Genomic DNA, 20,354 nt, shown 5'->3' with positions numbered 1-20,354 from the left:
TTGTTGGCCACATAAATGTCTTCTTTGAGAAGTGTCTGTTCATATCCTTTGCCCAGTTTTTGATGGGGTTGTTTGTTTTTTTCTTGTAAATTTAAGTTCCTTGTAGATTCTGGATATTAGCCCTTTGTCAGAGGGATAGATTACAAAAATTTTCTCCTATTCTGTAGGTTGCCTGTTCACTCTGATGATAGTTTCTTTTGCTGTGCAGAAGCTCTTTAGTTTAATTAGATCCCATTTGTCACTTTTGGCTTTGTTGCCATTGCTTTTGGTGTTTTAGTCATGAACTCTTTGCCCATGCCTGTGTCCTGAACGGTATTGCCTAGGTTTTCTTCTAGGGTTTTTATGGTTTTAGGTCTTATGTTTAAGTCTTTAATCCATCTTGAGTTAATTTTTGTATAAAGAGTAAAGAAGGGGTCCAGTTGAGTTTTCTGCATATGGCTAGCCAGTTTTCCCAACACCATTTACTAAGTAGGGAATCCTTCCCCCATTGCTTTTTTCAGGTTTGTCAAAGATCAGATGGTTGTAGATGTGTGGCGTTATTTCTGAGGCCTCTGTTCTGTCCCATGGGTCTGTATATCTGTTTTGGTACCAGTACCATGCTGTTTTGGTTTACTGTGCCTTGTAGTATAGTTTGAAGTCAGGTAGCGTGATGCCTCCAGCTTTGTTCTTTTGCTTAGGATTGACTAGGCTGTGCAGGCTCTTTTTTGATTACGTATGAAATTTAAAGTAGTTTTTTCTAATTCTGTGAAGAAAGTCAAGGGTAGCTTGATGGGAATAACATTGAATCTATAAATTACTTTGAGCAGTATGGCCATTTTCATGATAATGATTTTTCTTATCCATGAGCATGGAATGTTTTTCCATTTATTTGTGTCGCCTCTTATTTCCTTAAGCAGTGGTTTGTAGTTCTCCTTGAAGAGGTCCTTCACATCCCTTGTAAGTTGTAGTCCTAGGTATTTTATTTCCTTTGTAGCAGTTGTTCATGATTTGACTGTTTATCTATTATTGGTATATGGGAATGCTTGTGATTTTTGCACATTGATTTTGTATCCTGAGACTTTGCTGAAGTTGCTTATCAGCTTAAGGAGATTTGGGGCAGAGACGATGGGGTTTTCCAAACGTACAATTATGTCACCTGCAAACAGAGACAATTTGACTTCTCTCTTCCTGTTTGAATATCCTTTATTTGTTTCTCTTGCCTGATTGCCCTGGCCAGAGCTTCCAATACTCTGTTGAATAGGAGTTGTGAGAGAGGGCATCTTTGTCTTATGTCAGTTTTCAAAGGGAATGCTTCTAGCTTTTGCTCATTCAATATGATACAGGCTGTGGTTTTGTCATAAACAGCTTATAATATTTTGAGGTACGTCCCATCAATGCCTAGTTTATTGAGAGTTTTTAGCATGAAGAGATGTTGAATTTTATTGAAGGCCTTTTCTGTATCATTTGAGATAATCATGTGGTTTTTGTCATGGTTCTGTTTATGTGATGGATTACATTTATTGATTTGCATATGTGGAACCAGCCTTGTATCCCAGGGATGAAGCTGACTTGATCATGGTGGATAAGCTTGTTGATGTGCTGCTGGATTCGGTTTGCCAGTATATTACTGAGGATTTTCACATTCATGTTCATTGGGGATATTGGCCTGAAATTTTCTTTTTTTGTTGTGTCTCTGCCAGGTTTTGGTATCAGGATGATGTTGGCCTCATAAAATGAATTACGGAAGAGCCCCTCTTTTTCTATTGTTTGGAATAGTTTCAGAAGGAATGGTACCAGCTCCTCTTTGTACCTCTGGTAGAATTCGGCTGTGAATCCGTCTGGTACTGGCCTTTTTTTGGTTTGTAGGCTATTAATTACTGCCCCAATTTCAGAGCCTGTTATTGGTCTATTCAGAGATGCAACTTCTTCCTGGTTTAGTCTTGGGAGGGTGTATGTGTCGAGGAATTTATCCATTTCTTCTAGATTTTCTAGTTTATTTGCATAGAGGTGTTTATAGTATTCTCTGATGGTAGTTTGTATTTCTGTGGTATCAGTGGTGAATTCCCCTTTATCACTTTTTATTGTGTCTGTTTGATTCTTCTCTCTTTTCTTCTTTATTTGTCTGGCTAGCGGTCTATCTATTTTGTTAACGTTTTCAAAACATCAGCTCCTAAATTAATTGTGTTTTTGGAGGGTTTTTTGTGTCTCTGTCTCCTTCATTTCTGCTCTGATCTTAGTTATTTCTTGTCTTCTGCTAGCTTTTGAATTTGTTTGCTCTTCTCTAGTTCTTTTAATTGTGATGTTAGCGTGTCTATTTTAGATCTTTCCTGCTTTCTCCTGTCGGCATTTAGTGCTATAAATTTGCATCTAAACACTGCTTTAGCTGTGTCCCAGAGATTCTGGTACGTTGTGTCTTTGCTTTCATCAGTTTCAAAGAACTTATTTACTTCTCCCTTAATTTTGTTATGTACCCAGTAGTCATTCAGGAGCAGGTTGTTCAGTTTCCATGTAGTTGTGCAGTTTTGAATGAGTTTCTTAATCCTGAGTTCTAATTTGATTGCACTGTGATCCGAGAGACTATGATGATTTCCATTTTTTTACATTTGCTAAGGAGTGTTTTACTTCCAATTATGTGGTCAATTTTAGAATAAGTGCAATGTGTTGCTCAGAAGAATGTATATTCTTTTGATTTGGGGTGGAGAGTTCTGTAGATGTCTATTAGGTCCCCTTGGTCCAGAGCTGAGTTCAAGTCCTGAATATCCTTGTTAATTTTCTGTCTCGTTGATCTGTCTAATATTGACAGTTGGGTGTTAAAGTCTCCCACTGTTGTTGTGTGGGCATCTAAGTCTGTTTGTAGGTCTCTAAGAACTTGCTTTATGAATCTGGGTGCTCCTGTATTGGGTGCATATGTATTTAGGATAGTTGGCTCTTCTTGTTGCGTTGATCCCTTTATCACTATATAATGCCGTTCTTTGTCTTTTTTTATGTTTGTTGGTTTAAAGTCTGTTTCATCAGAGACTAGGATTGCAACTCCTGATTTTTTTTGCTTTCCATTTGCTTGGTAAATATTCCTCCATCCTTTTATTTTGAGCCTATGTGTGTCTTTGCACATGGGATGGGTCTCCTGAATACAGCACACTGATGGGTCTTCACTCTTTATCCAATGTGCCAGTCTGTGTCTTTTAATTGGGGTCATTTAGCCCGTTTACATTTAAGATTAATATTGTTATGTGTGAATTTGATCCTGTTGTTATGATGCTAGGCAAAATAACCTATTAATTAAGGCGGTTTCTTCATAGTGTTGATGGTCTTTACAATTTGGTATGTTTTTGCAGTGGCTGGTACCAGTTGTTCCTTTCCATATTTAGTGCTTCCTTCAGGAGCTCCTACGCGTAAGCCAGGCCTGGTGGTGACAAAGTCTCTCAGCATTTGCTTGTCCGTAAAGGATTTTATTTCTCCTTTGCGTATGAAGCTTAGTTTGGCTGGATTTGAAATTCTGGGTTGAAAATTCTTTTAAGAATGTTGAATATTGGCCTCCACTCTCCTCTGGCTTATAGGGTTTCTGCAGAGAGACCTGCTGTTAGTCTGATGGCTTCCCTTTGTGGGTAACCTGACCTTTCTCTCTGGCTGCCCTTAACATTTTTTCCTTCATTTCAACCTTTGTGAATCTTGACGATTATGTTGCTCTTTCTCGAGGAGTGTCTTAGTGGTGTTTTCTGTATTTCCAGAATTTGAATGTTAGCCTGTCTTGCTAGGTTGGTGCAGTTCTCCTGGATAACAACCTGCAGAGTGTTTTCCAGCTTTGTTCCATTCTCCCCGTCACTTTGAGGTGTGCCAGTCAAACGTAGGTTTGGTCTTTTCACATAGTCCTATATTTCTTGGAGGATTTGTTTGTTCCTTTTCATTCTTTTTTTCTCTAATCTTGTCTTCACATTTTATTTCATTAGGTTGATCTTCAGTCTCTGATATCCTTTCTTTTCCTTGATCTGTTTTGCTGTTGATACTTGTGTATGCTTCATGAAGTTCTAAAAATGTGGAAAGCTTCACGAATTTGCATGTCATCCTTGCACAGGGCCCATGCTAATCTTCTCTGTATTGTTCCAATTGTAGTATATGTGCTGCCGAAGCGAGTGTGGAAAGCATTATTTTTAAAAAGTGTGCTTAACTGCCTTTAAGGAGTATTTTTTACTTGTCCTTTGAATGATATTAAAACATTGAGCCTGGACTTTCTTCATGAAATCATATGCACCAAACACCCCTTTGGGGTTAGGATTTTTGTTAATTGGTTTTTTTAATTTTAATTTAAATTTACTTTAGGTTCAGGGGTACATGTACTGGTTTGTTATGTAGGTAAACTTGTGTCATGGAGGTTTGTTGTACAGATTGTTTTGCCACCCAGGTACTAAGTCTAGTGCCCATTAGTTTTTTTTTTTTTCCATGATCCTCTTCCTCCTCCCATCCTCCACCGTCCGATAGGCTGCAGTGTCTGTTATTCCCCTTTGTGGATCTATGTGTTCTCCTCATCATTTAGCTCGCAATTATAAATGAGAACATGTGGTATTTGGTTTTCTCTTTCTGCATTAATTTGCAAAGGTTAATGGCTTCTAGCATCATCCATATTCCTGCAAAGGAAGTGATGTCATTTTTTCTTATGGCTGTATAGTATTCATGGTGTATATGTACCACGTTTTCTTTATCCAGTGTTTTATTGATGGGCATTTAGGTTGATTCTATGTGTTTGCTGTTGTGAATAGTGCTGCAGTGAACATACGTGTGCATGTGTCTTTATGATAGAAGGATTAATATTCCTTTGGGTATATAGTCAGTAATGGAGTTGTTGGGTCAAATGGTAGTTCCGATTTTAGGCCTTTAAGGAATCACCATACTGTCTTCCACAATGGTTGAACCAATTTACATTCCTACCAACAGTGTGTGCGTTCCTTTTTCTCTCCAGCCTCGCCAGCATCTGTTATTTTTTGACTTTTTAATAATGGCCATTCTGACAAGTGTGAGATGGCATGTCATTGTGGTTTTGATTTATTTACATTTCTCTAATGATTAGTGACATTGAGGTTTTTTCATATTTTGCAAAAGTTTTTTCCCATTCTGTAAGTTTTCTGTTTACTCCGTTGATAGTTTCTTTTGCTATGCAGAAGCTCTTTAATTAGTTCCCATCAATTTTTGGTTTCGTTTCAATTGCCTTTGGCATCCTTGTCATGAAATATTTTTGTGTTCCAGTGTCCAGAATGGTATTGCCTAGTTGTCTTCTAGGGGTTTTATATTTTTAGGTTTTATATTTAAGTTTTTAATCAACTAGAATTAATTTTTATATATGGTGTAAAGAAGTTTCAGTCTTACGCATTTGGCTAGCCAGTCATTCCACCACCATTTATTGAATAGGAAATCCTTTCTTTCTTCATTGCTTGTTTTTGTCACCATTGCTGAAGAGCAGATGATTGTAGGTGTGTGGCCTTACTTCTGGGCTCTCTGTTCTGTTTGTCTGTGTGTGTGTTTTTGTACCAGTACCACGTTGTTTTGGTTACTGTAGCCCTGTAATAGAGCTTGAAGTCTGGTAGTGTGATGCCTTTAACTTTGTTCTTTTTGCTTAGGATTACCTTAGCTACCTGGGCTCTTTTTTTTGTTCCATATGAATTTTAAAATAGTTTTTTTCTAGTTCCGTGAAGAATGTCAGTGGTAGTTGAATAGGCATAGGGTTGAATCTGTTATATAAATTGCTTTGGGCAGTGTGGCCGTTTTCACGATACTGATTCTTCCTACCCATGTGCACGGAGTGTGTTTTCATTTGCTTGTGTCATCTCTGATACCTCTGAGCAGTGTTTTGTAGTTCTCCTTGTAGTATCTTTCACCTTCTTGGTTAGCTGGATTTCTAGGTATTTTGTTCTTTTTGTGGCAGTTGTGAATGGGAGTTCATTCCTGATAGGTCTCTTGGCTTGCCAGTGTATAGGAATGCTAGTGATTTTTGTACGTTGGTTTTGTATCCTGAGACTCTGCTGAAGTTGTTTATCAGCATAAGGAGCTTTTGGGCCGGGACTATGGGGTTTTCTAGATATATGATCATGTCGTTTATTGAGTTTTTAACATGAAGTGGTGTTGAATTTTATTGAAAGCCTTTTCTGTATCTATTGAGATAATCTTATATTATTTATTTATTTATTTAATTCATGCATAACTCTTTCCTCAAGTTAGAGGGAGAAAATAAAATTGCGAGCCAAGGTGGAATTTGTTTGGAAGGCTCTGTGTGATGTTCTCAAATAAATTATAGAAATGAGTAATCTTAGAATATCAGCATTAAATAGAACTTTAAAAAAAATCCGTGTAGCAGTAGGACAAAAAATAAAGGTGTGATTAGCTAGTTAACACTCTGTCTACTATGCAGTAACCTATTTACTATGGGTCATTTATTGATTACCACACGTAATTGTTAGCAAAGTCTTTGTAGCAAAAATGACCATGGTGTTCAAATTTGTGGACAGTAAAGAATCCACTTTGCTTTTGGCTCTTAGTTGTAGGATTACATTTAAAAGATCTCAAATGAATTTACTCTCATTGCAATTAAAAAATAGAAACTGTTAACCTCGTATCAAGAACACTTTACTGCTGTTCTTTATATTAAAATAAAGTTAGACGTATGCTGAATCTCATAAAAACTGGTTGGATACAGAAAAAAAAAAGTTGATTTATCTCATGCAAATCAAAAACCCCAAAACAATTTACAACCTATTTTGTAACTCAGAGGATATTAAACAGGCATCACTCATGTTTTGAGGCATCTTGAGACATTATTCAATATATATGATTTTGCCAACTTGGATGGCCTTTGCATTTTCTCAAATTTGCTTGTGTGTTTTTTTTGAGATGGAGTCCCGCACCGTTGGCTGGGCTGGAGTGCAATGGCGCAATCTCAGCTCACTGCAAGCTCTGCCTCCCGGGTTCAAGCAATTCTCCTGCCTCAGCCTCCTGAGTAGCTGTGACTACAGGCGCCCACCACCAAGCCCAGCTAATTTTTTGTATGTTTAGTAGAGACGGGGTTTCACCATGTTAGCCAGGATGGTCTTGATCTCCTGACTTCGTGATCCACCCACCTCGGCCTCCCGAAGATTTTTTGTATTTTTAATAGAGACGGGGTTTCACCGTGCTGGCCAGGCTGATCTTGAACTCCTGACCTCGTGATCCGCCTGCCTTGGCCTCCCAAAGTGCTGGGATTACAGGTGCGAGCCACCATGCCCGGCCATGTGTGTGTTTTTAAAACTATTTTTTAAATTCCATTTCTTGGCTGGGCACGGTGGCTCATGCCTGTAATCCCAGCTTTGGGAAGCTGAGATGGGTGGATCACTAGGTCAGGAGTTTGAGATGAGCCTGACCAACATGGTGAAACCCCATCTTTAATAAAAATAACAATAATTAGCCGGGCATGGTGGCAGGCACCTGTAATTCCAGCTACTCGGAAGGCTGAGGCAGGAGAATAGCTTGAACCCGGGAGGCAGAGGTTGCAGTGAGCCGTGATTGCACCATTGCACTCCAGGCTGGGTGACAGAGCAAGATTCCATCTTGGAAAATTAAAAAAATTTCTTAAAGAATTGGAGCCGTCAAAGTTGGCAAGCATTAAGCATGCTAATTAGTTCAACATACTGACCAATTCTCTGAATTATTAGTTCAAAGAAGCATGCAGACAGGGATGAAATTAAATTTGGGAATTTTTCACTCTAGTTGTTTTAGGATACTCAGGTTTGCTTTGATCTATAAATAACAGATGCTTTTCCATGCATGATTTAGAGTACATCAAACATGTTCAAAACTTTATCTCAGATACTTAAAATCAAGTTATTTTATTTTCCTGATATGCATGCATTTGCTTTATTTTTAAAAATAAACTGTCATAAAATAGTTGTAAGGACGTACATAAAATTTACTTTATTAATTGCTAAAATATATTGCTTATTTAAATAATCAGTTTTAAGAGTAAAAGCTTTGGCAACTATGAAAGCATAGGGAATATGTGTTCATATGTGTATGTATTGTATGTGTACACATAGTATACTTTTAGGTATCTAAGTAGTGAAGATAAATATCTGCTTTACTTTTATTAGCTAAATATTATATTTAACTTAATTATTTAATCACTAGAATGAAAATAAAACTTTGAACAAAAACATTGTTTTTAACTTATGTTTCATAGTTTACTACCTCTTTTGGCTCTTAACCATAATTTTAGTACTGGGAAGAATTTTTTTAACGAATGGCATAAAATGGATGGCAGATGGGATGAGAAAGGTGCAGGACCAAGAGGGTAAGAACTGAGAAGTCCTCAATTCTGTTTTCCACACTCCCTGATCAGAAGGCTTGATTGGCGTAGGCCCTGCTCCAACCTAGCGTAGGCTGCAGGAGGCCATGTGACAAGAGTCCAGATTGTCGTCCAATGGTGTAAGCCTCCCATTTTTAAGTAATAATAGGAGTAAGAATGTTTGGCATTGAGCCAGGTGTGGTGGCTCACGCCTGTAATCCCAACACTTTGGGAGGCTGAGGTAGGTGGATCACCTGAGGTCAGAAGTTCAAAACCAGCCTGGCCAACATGATGAAACCCCCATCTCTATTAAAAATACAAAAAACTAGCTGGGCATGATGGTGGGTGCCTATAATCCCAGCTACTCGGGAGGCTGAGGCAGGAGAATTGCTTGAACCCGGGAGGTGGAGGTTGCAGTGAGCCGAGATCGTGCCATTGCCCTCCAGCCTGTTCAACAACAGTGAAACTCCATCTCAAAAAAAAAAAAAAAAAGAATGTCTGGCATTAATTCTAGAACTGAGATGCTCTTTTGCTTAGTAAAGTCATTTTTTCTTTTTGATCATTAAGCTACATGAGGTTTTGTAATGCATTCCATTTGTGGCTGTTCTTTATCAAAATATTACTAGAACAGTAGCTTCCTTAGTACATCAGACATCAGGACACTGAAGGTCTAGTTGCAGTTTTGCCACTTACTATCTTGTGCCTTTTGAAGTTGTTTAATCTCTCTGGATATTGATTTCCTCTTTTTAAAAATAGTTGGTAAACTATGACCTGTGGGCCTAATCCAGATCACAGCCTGTTTTTGTAATAAAGCTTTATTGGCATGCAGCCACTTTCTTTCATTTATGTATTGTCTGTCTGCTTTCACACAAAAATGGCAGAGTTGAGTAGTTGTGACAGAGACTGCATGGACCATAAAGCCTCAACTATTTATTATCTGTCTCTTCGTAGAAAAAGTTTGCTGAATCCTAGACTAGATCATCTTTGAGGGCTGTGCTATGCCTTAGATTAGATTTCCTTTTTGTCAATTTCTCTTTAATTCTAAGTTCTCAAAGGCTGTCTGTCTTTAAAGGATATAGCATATCATTTCCTCGTTATCAAATTTGCAAATTATGAAAAGAAGGAAAATACTGAGTAGATCATTTGTTCCCAAAGTACAATCCCTCCATGAATAGCAGCTGCATTCCCTAGGAACTTGCTAGAAATGCAGAATCTAAGTCCCCACTTGAGACCTGAATCAGAAACTTGGGGTGAGGCCCAGAATTTGTGTTGTACACCCTCTGAATGATTCTGATGCATTCTGAAGTGTGAGAACCACTGGACTAGGTGATACAAAGTTCAGTTAACAGATTTTCTTCTTCTGTTTTGAAAAAAAGAAAAGCTTAAATATCAAAACCATTTGGTAGGTATATCAGGAGGAAAATGAAATGTTGGATATTATTACTAAGCTGGTGAAATTAATATTTTCTCTAGTAAAACTCCTTGTCATAAATTGTGGATAATTTTTAATATAATGAGAAATTTCTGAGAGGTACATCTGTGTCACCTTCAGCATATTTTTAATGGACAGAAAAATATGATTTATTTCTTTGTGGGGTTTTCTTTTTTTGGTGGGAGATCACTTTGAATTATTTCAAGACTGATGATTTGTAATGAACAGTTTTCAGAATAAAATAATTACATTAAGAATTAATTTGCTTGTGAAGAAAGTGTTTTAAGAAAAGAGCATTTAAGGGGCACAGCAGCCTCTCTGCTGTAGCTGGATTTCTTACCCATTTTAAGTGACATCAGTGTTGAATTGAGTTTTTCCTCGGTGCTAAGAGCTGCTAGAAATGAGAACCAATCACACTACTGATCTGTGTTAGGAAAGATCACAAACACAGTGCTTTGTAATAAATCTCAAAAAGAGGAATAGCAAAATTGTACATGTCAAGAAAGCATTACAGGATGATGTTGCTATTTGGAGAATTGCTTTCATCTTTGAGATATCTCACACCTGCTTCATTTGGTATAGATTGTTTCCATTTCATGAAAAACAGTCTTTTCCCTCCCCCAGATCCCAAGTTACATAGAAACAGTATGCTAACAAGGGAAAAATTTTAACATAAAATTTTACTTGAAGGTGCCATCTAAAAACTCAGTGTGTAAACTTAGTTAACTTTATTTTGTTGAAAAGGGACCCTTGGTTTGTGTGTGTGTATGTGTGTGTACACATGAATATGTACCTGTGTATACATTTATTACTGCATATGTGTTTATATATGTATGTATACAGTTCATTTGATATGCATGTGTATGCACCCATTTCCATGTATATAGTTAAAAGAATACATACAACAAACTTTTTTTTTGAGTCAAAGTCTCCCTCTGTCACCCAGGCTGGAGTGCAGTGTCACAATCTCGACTCACTGCAACCTCTGCCTCCTGGGTTCCAAGCGATTCTCATGTCTCAGCTTCCCGAGTAGCTGGGACTACAGATGTGTGCCACCATGCCTGGCTAATTTTTGTGTTAGTAGAGACTGGGTTTTGCTATGTTGGCCAGGCTGGTCTTGAACTCCTGGCCTCAAGTGATCTGCTCACCTCAGCCTCTGAAAATGCTGGGATTATAAGTGTGAGCCACTGTGCCTGGTAAACAAACTTCTGTATATATAATCCTTTCATACTAATTTTTAACTACTTGTAAAAACTATGTTAACCCCCAGTCACTAACACAGTTCCGTAGTCCATATTTATTATTACTTCTTTCACTTTTCTCCTTTCTTCATGCATGAAAATATAATGTGATCCAAGGGGGGTATGTGTGCATGAGGTGTGTGTTTATAGAGTAACAGTTAAATGTCTCGAAATAAACTGATTTAGATTTTTAGGTTATAGATGTTTTTGTTTTTTATTAAACGTCTTGATTGACTATCATCATGGTTGTTTGTATAACTCCTTGAGAAGCTTCCACATGCGGGTAGTTTTTGAAAAAGAAAATATTTATTTGCTTCAGTTTTTCAAGGGATGGTATCGTACTGCTTTTTCACATTTTATGGATGACATATTTGGCTATCTCTGGGCAAAATCCAGTTAAAAATAATAGTATTTAATATTTAATAAACTACCAGGCTTTTGAACCATCTGGAACTTTATTTTCTTTGCACGCAGCATCTGAGTTTCAGCTGTTAGCGTTTCTCCTTTGCTCTGGGAAGGGTCAGTTGCTTTTAAAGTCTTTGAAGCTTGCTGTGTCAGCTCTTTTCATATTTTCAAAATGCCCGTGTAAAAGGGCTTTTCATCCATTCATGCTGATAATTCTTTTGAACTTGAGGTTTGGACCAAGCTAATCAAATTTAATTATAGCTTAAATCCCGTTACAGTGAACTCCAGTGGACTTCTAGGCTAGGTTTTGTTTTTTTGTTTTGTTTTTTTTTTTTTTGGTGTTATACTGGAATTTAGCCATTACCAATATTACTTGAAGTGAGCAGGCCATTGACTGCAGTTTGGGAGACCTTTTGTAATGACCAGATTTTAGTTATAGTGACATTGGCAATATGATTTGAATTTTTTTCTTTTCCAAAGGAAATAATCGAATTAGCCACAAGTAAAATTTCTTGTTCTTTGCATATATTTCAAATTACCTTTTCCTATTTGTCTTAAACAATTTTGAACAATTAAAATCTTAAAAGTACTTTCTTAAAGAGTCCTTTGGTGGTGGTGTCGCTGATGCTCGTTTTTGGTTTTTAAGATCCATAACAGAATAAGGATTTATATACATCCTCCTAGGGATAATGTCACGGTTTCTGCATATTTGCAAAGCATTTTGAGAGAGACTTTTTCCTTTTTGCTTCATGAAAAAAAGTTTGAGCAGTGTAATTTTCTAGAAAGAAGGAAATATAAATATTTTAGACCATAGCATATATTAAAGGGAGGTGGACTAGTACTAATATTTTTAGTGCTTTCTTCAAAATGGTTGCTAACACGTGTATTATATTTTAGTATCTTGTTACATTCACTTGTTAATCTGTATTTATGCTTCTGTATATGCAGAGTTTTTTGTTTTTTTCCAACACAATTTAAAATTCTACTTAAAAATTACTTGTTTGGATTTCTAAGCAGATTTGGGAATTACGGCATTGAAAGTACTTTGTTGCTTTTTATGTCTAAATAAAGTCTATGCATTTTTATAATATTGGACCAATGTTTGACCTGCCAGAATAAAATGATGATAGAACTCATTCTATCCTCAAAGAATTGGATTCTGAAATGGAAGATAGGGTTCATGAAGAAGAAAAAATAGTAGATCTCATATAAAGGTGAAAATTTACTTTTCTTTTTAGTATTCAACTCAAAATTGCCAGTTTCCCTGAATTTATTATAGCAAGTTCTCTTGTTTTAAAATGAAGTGAAATGTGAAGTTAATTTACATACTAGCTGCTTTGAAGTGTAATTTTGCTTGCCAAGTTGTTACGGATTTTTATACAGTCTTTTTAAAGAATTTAGTAATAATGCTGCCACAGTGTGTAGGACAAGTTCATGCCTTGCATCTTTGATGGGCGTTAGAATTGTTTGCCACAGTTCCCACTCTGGTTGGAGGGCACAACCAATTCGTCTATGCCTTTTGACTTCCATGCCGGAGAGTGTGACTTCTGCATCTGTTTGTTAGTATTTTTATGTAAGCAGAAGCCAAGAATATCATAAGAAAGTAAAACTTTAACAAGAAGGACTGAATCCTACTAGGCCAACATAATTTATAGAGAGCAGGGGCTAACGTTTTCATTTGGGAAAAATGCTTCCATTTCTATACGTGTTTAGACAGAGTACCTTTAGCATTGTTTTACTTTTTTCCTATCTACATGTTACCATTCAGAACTTAGGTGAATGAAACATATTTTATATGTAGTTACAGAGAGATACGGAATTAAAAGCCTACAGATACAAGCATTAGAATTGTGACAGGGGTGATTAGAAACATGGACTCTGAAGGTAGCCTATCTGGGTTCAAATATCAGCTCCAGTACTTAGCCATGTGGCCTTAGGCAAGTTATTTAAACTGACTTATTTTCTTCCTCTGTAAGATGAGAGTAACAATAATACCAACCTCATAAGGTTGTTGGGAAAATTACATGTGTTCATACATATGAAGTGCTTAGGACAGTGCCTGAAATACAGTCCTATATAAATGTTACAATTTATGATTATTGTTGTGATGATAATGATGATGATATCACTAGCAGCTCCTCTGAAACTTGTTGGCCTCATCCAAGGCCTATCACTTAGCTTTATCCTGAGTGTCTCTAATACTCCGTCTCTTGTGCAGAGTATATCCTGAACCTTCCTCCCTCTGAATTTGCCCACTTGGCACCTCTTCATTTGCTCTTATAATCTCTAGACCATAAATTTCAAAGACATGGCCCAAAATGTTGGACTCAAGGTTTTTGCAAACTATAAGCTAACATGTTAAAATTGAGTGGTTTCATATACAACTCCAGTTATCCAAGTTTTCTTGGACAATCTGGATATCTGGTCATAGTGGGCCTACATTTCTGCATGGCAGTAATTGTCTAGAACAGGGTAGCGGCTGCCTGTTTTGACAGAAACTGCTCTCCATGTCATCAGAGTCCCTGCCACTTCCTGTTGTTTTGACACTTTTCTCATTCTAGTCATCGATATCATTTGGGTCATGTAATACTTATTTGCTGCCAGCAGTTTAGAGTAAGCAGCGGTTCTCCACTATGTGTTCTGCACACTCATACTCCGCTAGTCCTTTGCTGGTAGGTCACCAGATTTTGATCCATGTGTAAAACATACATTAGTTAAAATCAAGTATGCATAATAGTGTTTTGGCTTTGTCTGTCAGAAGGAACATTGAGCTGGGCAGGTGTGCTTGTGTATTAGAGCTGGATACAACTTGGTGAAAAGGTTAGCCCATATTTAAGCTCAAACCAAAGAACAGTGATTAAAGCCCAAGCCAAAGAAAATTGAGATATGGTAGAGCTTTGCCTTTTGAGTGTGTAAGGGAGCACAGGTGGTGCACGCCACGTGTTCAGTGTCCCAGTGCTAGGGAGTCAGCAGGGATAAAGAGAGATAACTGATGCCTTAGAGCAGAGTTTAAGGGGCTGTGGATTGTGTCCATGGGGGACCCCCCTTTGCATTCCAGGCTGTGTAGCAGCACCCCTGGCCTCTACCCACTAGATGCCAGGAGCACCTCCCGTGAGTAGTGACAATTTAAATGTCCCCTGGGAGGTTGAAAGACACAGAAGACATTATAATACAGTAGTTATCATGGTCTAGTCACTGTTGACATCTTTAATGCTGCTTTTAGTCTTTGAATCCTTTGAAATATTGACTTTATACTCCACTTTTGTAAAGCATGCAGTATTTATTTTACGGCCATTTTACTACAGTATCAGAGAGGAGATATACTTCTCTCCCCCTCTCTAGTCAAGCACAACTGCGAGTATCTTTAAGGCGCAGCCACCTTTAAGGAAAAACTTCTGGGAACAGCTAACAGTGTTGGAGGAACTGGGCTGTGGCTCGTCCTCTGCTGCTCGTTAGCCCTGTGAACCTGGGGAGGCTAGCTCCCTCTCTTAGTCTTGGCTAAAAGTGAGGTGGCTGGGTCAGATAATCAGCAAGATGCCTTCCAGGTAAGATTAGGCTGTAAGTCAGAAAATACTGTAGGACTTCTGAAACTTTAACTGCCAGTCAAGATCACTTAACTATGCATGTTCTCACTCATAGGTGGGAATTGAACGAGAACTCATGGACACAGGAAGGGGAACATCACACTCTGGGGACTGTTGTGGGGTGGGGGGAGGGGGGAGGGATAGCATTAGGAGATATACCTAATGCTAAATGACCAGTTAATGGGTGCAGCACACCAGCATGGCACATTTATACATATGTAACTAACCTCCACATTGTGCACATGTACCCTAAAACTTAAAGTAGAATAATAATAATTAAAAAAAGATCACTTAACTAGAGTGTCCCACATTTTTCACTCCATTGAAATGAATAACTTCAAGTGTCACGTAACATCAGGATCACTTAGGGGAATGTCTAGAGGTGCAGTAGATGATTGTTAGCTTTCTGTTGCTGTGTGATGAATTACCACAACTTTAGTGGTTTAAGGTGGCGTATATTGATGATCTCATGGGTCTCTAAAGCAGCAGTCTGAGGACTGCGTGGCTGAGTTCTCCGTTCAGTGTTTCACACAGTGGCACTCAAGGTGTTGCAGGGACTGTGATCTCATCTGAGGCTAGGGTCCTCTTCCAAATGCACAGGGTGGTTGGCAGATGGCATTTCCTTGTGGCAGTATGACTGAGGGTCTTGTTTCTTGTTAGCGACTGGATGGTGAACACACTTGACTTCTAGAGGCTGCTCTCTCAGGTCCTTGCCATGTGGCCCCCTCCATAGGCCCTTTTACAACGTGAAATTTTATTTCTTCAGAGCCAGCGGGAGAATCTCTCACACTTCAGATCTTGTTAGGAAGGGGGTGGTTTTTCTAAGACTCACCTTTGGAGTCAAGCCCATCCACAATAATTTCTCTTTTGATAAACTCAGAACTGACTGATGGGGGAACTTAATTAAATCTGCAGAATCCATTCATGTTTCTCATTAAATGTCACTTCGTCACAGGACTTTTCTTTGTCCTGTTCACGGTCCCATCCACACTGGATGGGGGAGGATTATACAGGGCAGCTACATCAGGGAGTGGGAATCTTGGGGGCCTCCCACAATGCCTCTTGATTTAAAAAGATTCTGGAGCATACTTTTTCTTATGTCTCATATCTAATCTAACATCTTCCCTTGTCTGTTCAGTTTCAGTTTTGTGTTCACACGTCCGTTGTCATATTTTTTCTTCTATTTTTGCAGGAGGAGGATTAGAGTCAAAGGTGTGGGGTGGCTTCTGAGCTTCTGTGAGGTGTTGTGTGTAGCTTGTATACATGCTGTTGTACTGGTATGCTCTGTAACAACCCCTGATTGCTGAACATGCTAACTGGGATATACGCAGCATGGTTCACTGGTGCTTTCAGGAAACCATTGAGGTGTCACGCATTGAGGATTCGTGGTTCACTAATGCATTCTTTAAAATGCTTTTAGAATCATTATATCCAGTTTCCTTTCTCTCTGTATATGGGACTGATTAACCACCATGTGGATGGAAATCTAATTTGTTTCTGGCTCAGAACTTTACAGTTTTCAGTATTTTGCAGAATTATCCAGTTTACCAAATGAACTGTGATAAAAATTGATACATTAGTATTAAGAGGATGATTTATAACATGTACTAAAAAGACCTGATAACCTCACAACCATTTTACCCCATAATGTTAAGAAACTCAAAAGATTTTGTCACCAAAAAGTATATCTTGTGATTTATTTTTTATGACACGGTAGTATCACTTGTTAGAGTTCTGAGATTCTTTATTAGCAACTGACAGTTTTCTAGGAACTGAACTTTTACACTTAGAGCTGCCAAAACCAAAAGCATTTCTAAATGATCTCCATCCCATTCCCGTCAAATAATAATGTACACGCTCATTATAGTTTGTTAGTTTCTCATGCGTTTCTTTGGTGTTCTCATGGTTGTGAGAAGTTGGGAGAAGCGGTGTCTAAATTTAGGAAATGGATTTCTTTTCTGTTACTAAGTACATTGCTATAATTTAAAGACAACAGGAGAACATGTCTTTTTTCTCAAATGTATCTGCTATTTTTCTTCTAAGGAGTTTCTCTAAGAGTAACATTATATAATTTAATCAATGTTATAAAAAATGGAACTCCTGGTTAGCATTTTAAAAGGTGATGTTAACAGATACCAAATTTTTTATATTAGGGATTGAAGGACTCTTATTTATTTAATTTTAATTTTTAAGCTCCAGGGTACATATGTAGGATACACAGCTTTGTTACATAGGTAAATATGTGCTATGGTGGTTTGCTGCACCTATCAACCCATCACCTTGGTATTAAGCCCAGCATGCATTAGCCATCTTTCCTAATGCTCCCCTTCCCCCCACCCCACCCTGTGAAAGGCCCCAGGGTGTGTTGTTTCCTTCCCTGTGTCCATGTGTTCTCATTGTTCACTTACAAGTGAGAGCATGTGGTATTTGGTTTTCTGTTCCTGTGTTAGTTTGCTGAGGATAATGGTTTCCAGCACCATCCATGTCCCTGAAAAGGAAGTGATCTTGTTCCTTTTTATGGCTAGGTAGTGTTCCATGGTATATATGTGCCACATTTTATTTGTCCAGTCTATCATTGATGGGCGTTTGGGTTGATTCCTTGTCTTTGCTATTGTGAACAGTGCTGCAGTGAACATACATGTGCATGTATCTTTGTAATATAATGATTTATATTCCTTCGAGCATATATCCTATAATGGGATTGCTCGGTCAAATGGTATTTCTGGTTCTTGCTCTTTGAGGAATTGCCACCCCATCTTCCACAATGGTTGAACTAATTTACATTTCCACCAACAGTGTAAAAGCATTCCTGTCTCTCCGCCACCTCACCAGCATCTATTGTTTCTTTCTTTTTTTCTTTTTCTTTTCTTTTCTTCTTCTTTTTCTTTTTCTTTTTTTTTTTTGAGATGGAGTCTCGCTCTGTTGCCTAGGCTGGAGTGCAGTGGCACTAACATGACTCACTTTAACCTCTGCCTGCCAGTTTCAAGCAGTTCTCCTGTGTCAGCCTCCCGAGTAGCTGGGACTACAGGTGTGCACCACCATGCCCGGCTAATTTTTTGTTTAGTAGAGACATGGTTTCACCATGCTGGCCAGGCTGGTCTCGAACTCCTGACTTCGTGATCCACCCGCCTCGTCCTCCCAAAGTGCTGGGATTACAGGTGTAAGCCACTGCGCCCGGCCTGTTTCTTAACTTTGTAATAATTGCCATTGTGAATGGTGTGAGATGGTATCTCATTGTGGTTTTGATTTTCATTTATCTAATCAGTGATGTTGAGCTTTTTTTCTTATGTTTGTTGGCTGCATGAATGTCTTCTTTTGAGAAGTGTCTTTTCATGTCCTTTGCCCACTTTTTAATAGGGTTGTTTTTCTTGTCTCTCTCTTTTTTCTTTTCTTTTTTAATACTTTAAGTTCTGGGGATACATGTGCAGAACGTGCAGGTTTCTTACATAGGTATACATGTGCCATGGTGGTTTGCTGCACCCATCAACCTGTCGTCTAGATTTTAAGCCCCACATGCATTAGGTATTTCTCCTAATGCTATCCATCCCCTTGCCCCTCACCCCCGACAGGCCCCAGTGTGAGATGTTCCCCTCCCTGGGTCCATGTGTTCTCATTGTTCACCTCCCACTTATGAGCAAGAACATATGGTGTTTGGTTTTCTGTTCTTGTGTTAGTTTGCTGAGAATGATGGTTTCTAGCTTCATACATGTCCCTGCAAAGGACGTGAACTCATACTTTTTTATGGTTGCATAGTATTCCATGGTGTGTATGTGCCACATTTTCTTTATCCAGCCTGTCATTGATGGGCATTTGGGTTGGTTCCAAGTCTTTGGTATTGTAAATAGTGCTGCAGTAAACATACGCGTGTGTGTGCCTTTATAGTAGAATGATTTATAATCCTCTGGGTATATACCCCGTAATGGGATTGGTGGGTCAAATGCTATTTCTGGTTCTAGTTCCTTGAGGAATTGCCACACTGTCTTCCATAATGGTTGAACTAATTTACACTCCCACCAACAGTGTGAAAGTGTGTATTTCTCCACATCCTCTCCAGCATCTGTTATTTTCTGACTCTTTAATGATCGTCATTCTAACTGGAGTGAGATGGTATCTCATTGTGGTTTTGATTTGCGTGTCTCTAATGACCAGTGATGATGAGCTTTTTTTCATTTGTTTGTTGGTCGCATAAATGTCTTCTTTTGAGAAGTGTCTGTTAATATCCTTTGCCCACTTTCTGATGGGGTCGTTTGTTTTTTCTTGTAAATTTATTTAAGTTCCTTTTAGATTCTGGATATTAACCCTTTGTCAGATGGATAGATTGCGGAATTTTCTCCCATTCTGTAAGTTGCCTGTTCACTCTGATGATAGTTTCTTTTGCGGTGCAGAAGGTCTTTAGTTTAATTAGATCCCATTTGTCAATTTTGGCTGTTGTTGCCATTGCTTTTGGTGTTTTAATCATGAAGTCTTTGCCCATGCCTATGTCCTGAATGGTATTGCCTAGGTTTTATTCTATGGTTTTTATGGTTTTGGGTCTTACATTTAAGTCTTCCATCTTGAGTTAATTTTTGTATAAGGTATAAGGAAGGGGGGTCCAGTTTCAGTTTTCTGCATATGGCTAGCCAGTTTTCCCAACACCATTTATTAAATAGGGAATCCTTTCCCCACTGCTTGTTTTTGTCAGGTTTGTCAAAGAGCAGATGGTTGTAGATGTGTGGTGTTATTTCTGAGGCCTCTCTTCTGTTGCATTGGTTTATGTATCTGTTCTGGTACCAGTACCCTGCTGTTTTGGGTTGCTGTAGCCTTGTAGTATAGTTTGAAGTCAGGTAGCTTGATGCCTCCAGCTTTGTTGTTTTTGCTTAGGATTGTCTTGGCTATACAGGTCTTCTTTGGTTCCCTATGAAATTTAAAGTAGTTTTTTTCTAATTCTGTGAAGAAAGTCAATGGTAGCTTGATGGGGGTAGCATTGAATCTATAAATTACTTTGGGCAGTATGGGCATTTTCATGATATTGATTCTTCCTATTCACGAGCATGGAATGTTTTTCCATTTGTTTGGGTCCTCTCTTATTTTTTTGAGCAGTAATTTGTAGTTCTCCTTTAAGAGGTCCTTCACATCTCTTGTAAGTTGTATTCCTAGGTATTTTATTCTCTTTGTAGCAGTTGTGAATGGGCGTTCACTCATGATTTGGCTCTCTGTTTGTCTGTTAATGGTATGTAGGAATGCTTGTGATTTTTGCACATTGATTTTGTATCCTGAGACTTTGCTGTAGTTGCTTATCGGCTTATGGAGATTTGGGGCTGAGATGATGGAGTTTTCAAAATATACAATCATGTCAACTGCAAACGGAGACAATTTGACTTTCTCTCTTCCTATTTGAATCCCCTTTATTTCTTTCTCTTGCCTGATTGCCC

The 20,354-nt window shown here is 38.3% G+C and overlaps 1 protein-coding gene and 1 non-coding gene across 6 annotated transcripts in view; one reads left to right on the top strand and one right to left on the bottom strand.

Annotated features, from left to right (window-relative positions):
* The window catches only part of SLC25A26 (solute carrier family 25 member 26), a 160,045-nt gene that overhangs the window by 66,288 nt on the left and 73,403 nt on the right, over window positions 1-20,354 (top strand). The gene's annotated exons all lie outside the window — the stretch shown is intronic.
* Window positions 4,007-4,109, bottom strand: LOC129034301 (U6 spliceosomal RNA). The gene has a single exon (XR_008501806.1). It is a non-coding gene; the product is annotated as a U6 spliceosomal RNA (small nuclear RNA).

The sequence above is a fragment of the Pongo pygmaeus genome, chromosome 2 (assembly GCF_028885625.2).
Source record: "Pongo pygmaeus isolate AG05252 chromosome 2, NHGRI_mPonPyg2-v2.0_pri, whole genome shotgun sequence".
Lineage (NCBI taxonomy): Eukaryota > Metazoa > Chordata > Mammalia > Primates > Hominidae > Pongo > Pongo pygmaeus.
Note: the sequence above shows the minus strand (reverse complement) of the source record. Positions and strands in the feature narration are given on the sequence as shown.